Raw genomic sequence first — 10,290 nt, 5'->3', positions numbered from 1 at the left:
GTTTGTAGGTGTTCAGAATGGTTTGATCCCTATCCAGCTGAATTCCTGAGAGGAGACGAAATCCAGGTCTCCTACTCCGCTGCCATCTTGCTCCGCCCCCCCTATAGTTTATGTCTTGTCTGAAACAAGTTGATATTTGGGCCTGGGTGGAAACAGCTCTACCGTCACTTAACCTACCCCTCCCCCACTGTGGTTCTGTCACCTCCCATATGTAAGTAGATCCTTTGTAAAGAAGGCCTCTTGAATGCTCATAATGGGACGTGGGCAGGAAGGGCGTGCACCTTGTGCAATATCTCCAGCCTTTGAGAGATGTGGGGCAGTGAGTATCATCAGGCCAGTGGACACAGTGGTGACTGTGATAATGAGCAGCTTGGTTGGTGTTCGGTGAGATGCAGAAAGAGGAGGGTTCAGTGAGTCAGCCTCTTTTCCTGTCAACTCAAGGAACAGAGTGGGCACCAGAAATCCCCTATGACTGCATTTTAAGAGGCCCCATATCCTGCAGCCAGAGGACAAATATTACTGAGAATGGGGCCCAGCATCCGATCTAAGAGTGGGGAGGATTACAGAGGAGGCTGAATTCAAAAGCCCAGAGGTCCCTCCCATGAAGGGAAGGGTCTAGAGTGAAGGAATGGGATCCCAAGACCTGGGATGAGCACAGCCGGGTTGGGGTCTGAGGTCATGCAGAAAAGGAGATGTAGGCCTCTCCACCAGATACAGACCCCATCCCACAGAAATGCTGGCCAAGCCTGAAGGAGACAACAATTCGTCAAGGCATAATCATGCCATTGTCACTGCATAATTAAGTGCACTTCGTCTTTGGGAACGTGTTGGGTCTTCTTTTACGGCCACAGTATAGAACAGTGAGTGGATGTGCTGCAAAGCTCGGGCTTTGTGGGCTGATGCGGTGGCTTTTTCCAAGGCCTGCGTGCGGGAGTGCTACCATGAAGTGTATCTTTACTAATGCTTGTCCTCTTGTTCTGTCCCTACCAAGAGGTCGGGGTTAACACCTCCCATGATAACCACGAGTTTGTGATTCTTCCTGTAGGTCTGTTCATTTCTTGCTCTATATTTTGAGAGTTATAGTCCAGGTGTGTGCACATTGAGAGCTGTGTCATTCCTCTTCGTGTCCCCTAATGCTTTTTGCCTTAAAGTCTGTTTTACTTGAGATCAATGTGGCCACAGCTGCTTTCCTTGGGTGAAAGTCACTGAGCTTAACCAACTTCATATTTCATATTAAAACAGAACATAAGGGGCACCTGGGTGGCTCAGCGGGTTAAGCATCTGCTTTCCGCTCATGTCATGATCCCAGGGTCCTTGGATTGAGTCCTGCATTGGATTCCTTGCTCAGCAGGGAGTTTGCTTCTCCCTCTGCTCCCCCCCAACTTGTGCTCTCTCAAATAAATAAATGAAAAGAACCATAAAACATAAAAAACACGTTATATATAGAAACATTCCCCCCACACCACTGACATTTAAGTAGAGCATTTAGCCCATTTATATTGGAGTTCATGAGCTTCCTGTGTATGTAGATTCATGTACTTCATCAAATTTGGGAAGCTTTGGCCATTATTTAATCTATTATATGTGGTATATATTTGTCTTGATATACTGGAAACCATGAGTTCAAACTGATGCACACAACCCACCCCCCCAGCACAGGCCCCATCTAGCTCTTTCCCTCTTGGCGACTGTGGGTCCCTCCAGTCCTCCACTCTTCTGGGTCTGTTTACTCACTTGATCGGCCTCTGGGTGTGCCAGCCTCCCATCCCTGCTCACATGGACACCTTCCTGTCATCTCTGGCATGGAGGTCCGGGCTGCCCCCTTGGAATCTCCAGACCCTGCTTCAGACACCACTCCCTGCCCCCCGGGCAGGGCTCTGAGCTCTGAGTCTGCATGTCCCCACCCCTGCCACCCAGACGTGCCTACCTAACAGCTTTGGGGGTAAATTGCTCAGGAAAGGAAAGGATCCTGGGTTCAGTAGTGTCTCCCCAAAATTCACGCCCAGCCAGAGCCTGCGACTGTGACCACATTTGGACATGGGCTCCTTGATGATGTAATCAGGTTACGATGAGGCCATATGTGAGTGGGTGGGCCCTCCATCCAGTATGACTACTGTCCTAAGAGAAGGGACATTTAGACACAGCGACACAGGCCAAACGCCACATGTGGCCGAGATTAGCGCGAAGCGACCAAGGCCAAGGGACGCTGTGCTGCGGGCAGCCACCTGAAGCTGAAAGGGGCAGGGGGTGGTCCCCTCGAGGCACTGGAGGGGGCACGGCCCTCCCGCACGGCGATGCCAGACTTTGGCCTTCCAGAACTGTGTGAGGACAGCCTTGAGGCTGTATGATGGGAACACAGTCTCTCTGGTGGCCCAGTTCTTTCCCTCTGCGCTTCGGAGATGGTGCCGCCCTCTCTTGCTTCCCTTGCTCCCGCCGTGGCATCGACCACCTGCGTCACGCTGCCTGGATGACAACGCGAGCGTCCCCCTCCTGCAGCCGCTCCTTCATGCTTCAGCTTATTCAGTAAATACGGTGCTCTTGAGCTGTTCTCTTCTTGACTCAAGTTTGATAAGATGCTGCTCTGGGGTTTTCCATTTTATCTCAATATTAGTGGAATATGTTTATCCATTCCTTGCTCTTATACCTTTTCATCAAGCAGTAATTATCTCTCTCTTCTCCTCTTTATGTGTATTTTGTCCTCTCCCCTTTTCCCCTGACCCGTCCCCTCAGAGGTGTGTCCTTTTTAAGAAACAATTTTGGACTTGCTGTGCCTCTCAGTTGTTTATTTTCTTACCTTTTATTGATGTTTTTTTTTTTTTAAGATTTTATTTATTTATTTGAGAGAGACAGAGAGAGAGCATGAGAGGGGGGAGGTCGGGAGGGTCAGAGGGAGAAGCAGACTCCCCGCCGAGCAGGGAGCCCCATGCGGGACTCGATCCCGGGACTCCGGGATCATGACCTGAGCCGAAGGCAGTCGCTTAACCAACTGAGCCACTCAGGCGCCCCTATTGATGTTTTTTTTTTGAAACAACAATGATCTCCTTTCTTGCTTTGTGTTTGTTCTGTTGCTCTTTTTCCAACTTGTAAGTTTGGGCTCTTTGTTAACTTGTCTTTTTCTCTCTTCCAGACACTTACGGCTGCGGATTCCTCCTCGGATGTGACGTGAGACGTGGGTGGGTCACTTACCTTCGTCATAGATTCCTGCCCCGTTCATGGTGTTGTCAGAGAGCTTGCTGTGTTGTAGGGCCCAGACACTTTAAAATTTACTGAGTTGTGACTCGGGGCCCAGCAGATGGGGGTTTCTACAAGTTCGCTGTGTGTTTAAGGAGTAATTCTCCTTGATTTCTGGGTCAGAATCCTGTGACGTCTGCCGGCCGGTGCCCATGGTTCTGCTCTCATCTGTCTGCACGGCTGCTCTCACTTCTTGTGTCCACTCTGCTCGGGCCTGGACCCCACGTGGCTACTGACACTGCTCTTGGGAGGGCAGCATGACCTCTGTTGTGCCCAACCCAGGGGGTGGCCCCAGCCCCATGACAGAACCTGTCAGAGACACCGGACGCAGCTGGAGCCCCTCCCTCTCTGACCCCTGCTCCTGGCCTCGGCCGCTGAGGTCCCTGCCTTCCGGCTTGGCCTTCTCTTCTCTGCTCATTCCATCCTTGCTCATCGCCCCCATCCCACATGGATAAATGCCAACCCTGTGCAATGGTTCCAGATCCGAGTCCCCATCTCTGGCCTCTTACTGGGTCTAGCTGTGGGACCCCGCCCCAGCATCCCTTGGATGTCCAATTGGCAGCTCATCCCGCCATCCTAGGAAGGGAGCTCTTGAGTCCCCAGTCTCGGGAAGTGGCAATTCCATCCAAGCTGTGGGTCGGGAGGCCCCATGGGTGCAATTCTGCCTGCGTGCAAACCCGTCAGGTTGTCCCCCCCAGGATGTGCATCATCTGAGCCCTGCTCTCTACCCGCTGTCTCCTGGTCAGACTTCTGCACTGGTGACCACCTGAACCCCTCTGGGGGCTTCCTATCCCCTTGGAGTGAAGCCCGGGGGCTCATGTCTGCCCCAGGACCCTTTCACCTGCTGCCCCTTCTGCCTGCAATGTGCCCCCCCAAGCCCTGTGCTGACCCTGCAGTTCAGTCCCCCTCTAGGAAGTGTCCTGGTCATCAGCCAAATAGTAGCTGGCGTTGATGTCCGTGTCCAGCCTCCCTGTCTTTACAGGGCATTTACTTGTTTTTACCTGTGCAGTTCATCCCTCATCAGGACAGTGGTGCCACAGCGTGGACACCTGTCTGTGCATCCACCTAACAGCTGCGTGGCACACGGTGGGCTGGCAAGGAGCAGCAGCCCCCTGAGCAGGGGGTCAGCAGTTGGAAGCTGCTTTTCTTTGATTATTTGCAACTTCTAGCAATTTCATGTGTTTTCTTGGTTATTTGTGCTTACAACCCCCTGGGAACAATCTTCTTTTTTTTTTTTTATATATATTTTTTTATTCTTATGTTAATCCCCATACATTATATCATTAGTTCTAGATGAAGTGTTCCATGATTCATTGTTTGTGCATTACACCCAGTGCTCCATGCAGAATGTGCCCTCAATACCCACCACCAGGCTAACCCATCCTCCCACCCCCCTCCCCTCTAGAACCCCCTGGGAACAATCTTCTGTCTCCCCTTGAAAACTTTTCCTTGAAGGTCAAGCTTTTCCCACTCTCTGTGTTGTCCCATCACTCATTTACTGGGACCCTGGGATGGTTAGCTTCATGGTTAACTTGACCAGGCCGTAGTGCTCAGATATTTGGCCAAACACAAGTCCAGGAGAGTGAAGGTATTTTAAAAATGTGATTAACATGCAAATCAGAAGAGGTTGAGGAAAGCAGATTGCCTCCATGTGAGGGTGGGCCTTGTAAAATTAGCTGAAAGCCTTGAGAGGAAAAAGGCTGAGGTCCCACGAGGAAGAGGGGGTTCTGCCTCCAGACGCCTTCTGACCTGACCTGCAACATCCACTCTGGGTCTCCAGGCTGAGGGCCTGTATTACAGGTTTTGGGCTCACCAAGCCTTCATAGTTCATGGGATCCACTTCCTTAAAATAATCCCTTTTATATGTATATATAAATATAAATAAGATTTTTAAAATAAGATTGACAGACTTACCTGTCATCACACACACACACACACACACACACATTATCTATCATCTATCAATCATCTATCTATCAATCATTTATCAATCACCTATCAATCATCTACCTATCTATCAATCATCTATCTGGTCTATCATTGTTTATTCTCTGAAGAACTCTGACCAATACTCTTTTTGATGTCAGATGCTTCGACCACTGTCTCCCGTCCTTTTTCCTTTGTTTATGGAGACTCTATCCTGATAGATATTTAATCTTTGATCTGTAGGCAAATCTGCCAATCTTATTTTTTAAAGTTCCTGGCTCTGCTGTCATTCTGAGAAAGCCCTTAATCACCTCGGGAGAAGGTAAATGCCTCCCCACCGTCCCTCTGGTCCCACTGTTGATTCCTATCAGTCAGTAATGCTGGTCCTGACTTTGCTTTTGTCCTGATCGTGGGAGCAGGGTCCTGTCTCTGCACTATGGAGTCTTCCAGAATGACCTCAGCAAACCTGGGCCTGGCCGTGGGTAGGGCATGGACGTCGGGGCCTTGGCTGGGGAACAGAACTCTGGTTTCTGCCCAGGTGCCAGGAGGTCTGGTCCCCAAGCCCAGGGGGCAGGACTGGCTCAAACCTTCCCCTCAGACACCAAGAGAATGGGGATCGGTCGGGCCCCATGCAGGTGGCCGGGCGGTGAATTCCACACTGAGGACCAGACTTGTCAAGCCTTGATTTAGGTGTGGGAGGGCAGCTGTGTCCTATTTATCACACAGCTGGAAACAGATGTCTCTGCCCAGGGTGGTTGGCGCCTGGGCCGGCGAGGCGGTGTTGGCGTGGGTGAGGTGCGGAGCATGCTGGGAAATGGCCCTCAGCCTGCACGTCACTGGGCTGTGTCGGCCTGTGGCTGCAGAGCTGGGGAAGGTCCTGAACACACTCACTGTGCGGAGGGAAACAGCCCGGGCCAGCGCCCCACAGGGGCCGTCACGTGCCTCCGGCAGACAGATTTCTGTAGTTTGGCAGAGGTTAGTTTGTGCTTATTTAAGACAAAAGGGGAAGTCGTGGTAGAAGGCCGCCCACTGGATCCTTCCGTTGCAGAAATCGCCTTACCGGCCAGGAGGAGCTGGGGTCACATGAGTTTTAGGGAAACATATTTTAGGGCATCTAAGTATGTTTCCTGGACAGAAAGAAGCTCAAATACAGATCCCCTGGGCCCAACCAGGCGCCCACCATGCTCAGGGGAGGACTCGGGTCAGGGGCTTGGTGCCCGGCCCCCTCCCATTCTCCTCGAGGCCTGCAGATGGGGCTCCACTGTGTCGATCCATGGGTGTGGGAAAAGCCAGGGGCTTCCTTGGGAACAGCTGTGGTCTCATGGGGGCTTCTCCAGGGAGGCTGGGCTGGAGCATGTGCCTTAGGTCTGAAGGCCCAAGTGCATGGCCTCCTTTGAGGCCAGCCAGACCCTTCATTCATTCCTTTACTCATTCCTTCCTTCCTTCCACTACTACGGATGCTCAGTGTGTGTGGGGGGCCTCGAGGCCAGGCTGGGAGGTGGGTGGAACCAGGGGGCGAGTGGGCCTGGACGGCTGCAAGGAGGGTGGTGCTGGGCAGGCCTGGGGCTCTGGGCCAGGGCAGGCAGGGTGGGTTAGGGGTGCAGGAGCCCCGACCTCGTTCCTGGTGTAAAGGGAGCCCATCGATGGGTTTGAGCTGAGGCTGCTGGGACAGTTAGGTCCTCAGGACATGGCCGAGGGCTGGGGCGGGGGGTTGGGGGGGGAGCCTGGAGGCTGGCTGGACAACAGGGAGCTCTGGGCAGGGGTGACATGGTTTGCAGCATGTGGTGATGGCTTGGGGTGTCTTTTGGGGTCCACGTGGCAGGAGGTCATTTACAGAGATGGCAGGGCGGGGGAGGCAGACTTTAGAAGGATTTGTAAATCGGTGACGTGTGCAGGTGGAAATGCCGGGAGGCGAAGATGCTCTTGTGCAGCAGGTGGGCACTCATTCACTCAGCAACTGCTTGCTGAGCACCTACTATGCGCTGGGCTCTGCTCTGTGTGTTGGGGGTCATCAGGGAGCAACAGGAAACACTGTGTCCTCGACATTAACTTTCTTGGTGAGGGGAAAGAAATAACCAACCGGTATGATGAGAAAGGGAGCCACAGAATGTGCCGGAAGGGGCAGAGAGGAGAACTCAGCCGGCGACGGGCAGAGGGCAGGGGGCGTAGAAAGAGCTCCGTGTGGGGGCTGTCCCGAGTCCCGCCATTTAGGGCTGTCTTCTAATGGCGTGTGGGAGCCTGTGTGGGTGCGGGGCACGTGTCTCTGCTCACACGTGAGCACGCACGGTCTGCAGACCCGCACATGTCTATGCACATGTTTGTACGCGTGTGTGTGCGCTCAGGGTCTCCAGGGTACAGTGCACACGTGCATGGCTTACGTCTGTGCACGTGTGCTTACGTGTGAGCTGTGTTCGTGCACACACAGGTACCCACGTGCGCCCGCATGCATGTGCCCGCCAGTGTGGGGGCACCTCCCATTCCCTTCAGGGCAGAGAGGCCCCAAAGTTCTTCCCACGGGGGCGTCTCCCCACTGCGAGCCCTGCCACAGCCACACCCCAGTCCTGGGTGTGGATCCTTGATGCCTGCCTGCAGCCCCCTGGGTCCTCTGACGGAGGCAGATCCAGATGACTGAGATGGGTGGAATGAGCAAGGCTGTTTATGGGGCCGGCTGGCAGGCGAAAAGGCAAGGGGCGGCAGTGAGGACTGCTGGCTCGGGGAACTGCAGGGTGTGACGCCCTCCTCTCTGGGTGTGGCGGCTGAGCTCTGGACAGAGGTGGGCTGGGGGGGGGCAGAGATGGGGCTGGAGTCCAGGGTGATCCCCTCTGCCCTCGGCGACAGCATGAGGCTGAGCCTCCTTTCTCTGCAGGTGCTGGGCGTCTGCTGTCCTGGGGTCACTTCACCTGCAGTAAGAGCCCAGGGGTCAGGAAGGGGGCGGGTGTGAGGGGCAGGGTCCCCAGAGAACAGGGCCCAGACCCCTGAGTCCTGCCCAGCCAAGTCAGATGTGAGCAGGCGGCCAGCCTCTGTCCCGCCGTAGGAATGTGGAGGTGGAGGGAGGGGGCCCCCGAGGTCTCGGGCTGAGAGGCCCCAGGCCGCATCCGTGGCCCATGATGGCCGTATATTCCTCCGGCTCCCTGCAGGCTCCCTGGGCCAACTGCAGCATGTCCCTCAGCCCTGCACACAGGGGCGCCGGCTGCCTTACCTTGATGAAGGTGACAAAGCCGCTGTAGAGCAGAGTGAGGAGGAAGAGGGCTGCGAACGTGGGCCACAGTCTGCTGGCATCCTCCAGGTCCGTGGAGTCCCCGCCGCTCTCGTCGTGGCTCTGGGGGGGTGGGAGGGTCATGGCCAGACCTGGGGAGCAAGGGCACTGGTGAGGAGGTTCAGCTCCGCATGTGGCGGGATGCCGAGGGGCGGGCGACTGCTCTGGGGCGCCCCTGTGCTGATGTAGCCCCACCTGGTGCGCACCTGTGAACCTTCTCCGCCACCCGCCCCCAGCACTGGGGGCTCTGCCGAGCCAGATGGGCCCAGCACCAGGCCGTGCAACCAAACAGCCAGGCACGTAAGCCAACAGGTCCGCGTAACAAGTGTGCACAGAAGGTGGGTGGCACTCAGCAGGTGTAGACACATGGGGGACCCAGCCAGGCCTCTGTGAACGTCCCCCTCGGGAGCCATGAGGGGGGGCCAGACGGTCCGACCAGAACGGCACTCTACGCGGAAGAACCACCGTGCTCTCGCACACAGCCTGATTCCAGGAGGGCGGAGGGGCCCAGGGTGCCTGGAGCGGGGAGCTTGGGCAGGGGCGGCCAGGGAGCCAGGGCTGGGCCAGGTGCTTCTGAGCAGCAGGGATTCCCCCAGGGCCTGGAAGCAAGGGCCAGGCACGGCCAGCTCTGCCTGTCAAAGCAGCCACTCCGTGGGGGACGTGATGGGGGCGTCCGGCAAGCACACTCCCTCCCCGGTAGGAAGTCCTGACAGGAACCATCACAAGGCACCGACGCTCCTGGCTGGTCATGGCCTTTCCGGGGCTCCACTCTGTGCTTGACCAGGGCTGCTGACAGTGGGTCTGGGGCGCTGTGGGCCCAGGGAGCAGGCGGGGACATCGCGTGGGCCTTGCAAACGTATAGCTGTCTGAATCTAGTAAGTACATCCCGTCACGTTCTGCAAAGGTCCCGGTCCATGGTGGACAGGAGACGGTCCTTGCTCCAGACAGTTTGGGAAAGTCTGTGTCAGACAGGTGGAGGGTAGTGGTGGACAGCTGGGGGCTCGGCTGGACGTGACAAGGGTCACCGGTGCACAGAGCGCTGTCCAGGGAAAGGCCGGGGTTCTGGGCCCCGGCGAGGGCAGTGGACCAAGCCCTGCAGTGGGAAGGGTGAGGACAGGAGGGGTGGGTGTGACAAGCCTCCTTTGCAGCCTCCTCTCCGGCATGGCAGCCAGAGCAGTGGGCCATCTGCGGGGCACAGCCTGGAGAAGCCCGAGACGGGGATTGCACGTGAACGGACCTGCTTTTAATCACAGCATCTGGATCTCTGGTGGGTCTGTTTGCGACTTTTCATCCAGATCATGGGGGAAGCTTTTCTGGTTCTTTTCACACCTTTTAATTTTTGCGTGCACGCTGGGCATTGCGAACAGACAAGCAGCAGAGGGTAAAGTGGGGTGTAACATGCACTTTCCATGGGCAGGGGTGGGGACCTGTCCAATCAGGACTCAGCTGGCTGGGATGGCAGGACCGTTGGCTTCAACTCCAGTGTTTGGGGTCAGGACTCTCCTTCCACGGGGGCGTCAGGGTCTAGCACCATGCAGGACGGGGGATCTGACCCAGCTCGGTTCCCCACTGTGGACACTGAACAAAGAAAGGTCCTGTGCGGGGCAGTCAGTGACAGAGAGAATGCATTTGGGTTCATCCCTACGCTCATTCCTCATGTCAGCCCATGCAGACATTAAAGCCCTGACTGATTCCCTCATGTCCCTCACCTCCCTGTCTGCCCACGCCTCTGTCCCCCATGCCCAGGGTGGGGCTCGCGTCCCTCTGTCCCCCGTGCCCAGGGTGGGGCTCGCGTCCCTCTGTCCCCCGTGCCCAGGGTGGGGCTCGCGTCCCTCTGTCCCCCGTGCCCAGGGTGGGGCTCGCGTCCCTCTGTCCCC

General features: G+C 55.9%; 1 long non-coding RNA gene across 1 annotated transcript; it reads right to left on the bottom strand.

Moving 5' to 3' along the window:
• Positions 1-7,795: 7,795 nt before the first annotated feature.
• On the bottom strand, positions 7,796-10,281 carry LOC145719682 (uncharacterized). The gene is made up of 2 exons (XR_014142544.1): positions 8,357-10,281; positions 7,796-8,057 (listed from the first exon to the last, which is right to left on the bottom strand). It is a non-coding gene; the product is annotated as an uncharacterized LOC145719682 (long non-coding RNA).
• Between the last annotated feature and the right edge of the window lie 9 nt (positions 10,282-10,290).

The sequence above is a fragment of the Leptonychotes weddellii genome, unplaced genomic scaffold (genome assembly GCF_054177405.1).
Source record: "Leptonychotes weddellii isolate Sample4059 unplaced genomic scaffold, ASM5417740v2 HiC_scaffold_6300, whole genome shotgun sequence".
NCBI classification, from domain to species: domain Eukaryota; kingdom Metazoa; phylum Chordata; class Mammalia; order Carnivora; family Phocidae; genus Leptonychotes; species Leptonychotes weddellii.
The sequence above is the reverse complement of the archived record's forward strand: the minus strand, read 5'-3'. Positions and strand labels throughout refer to the sequence as shown.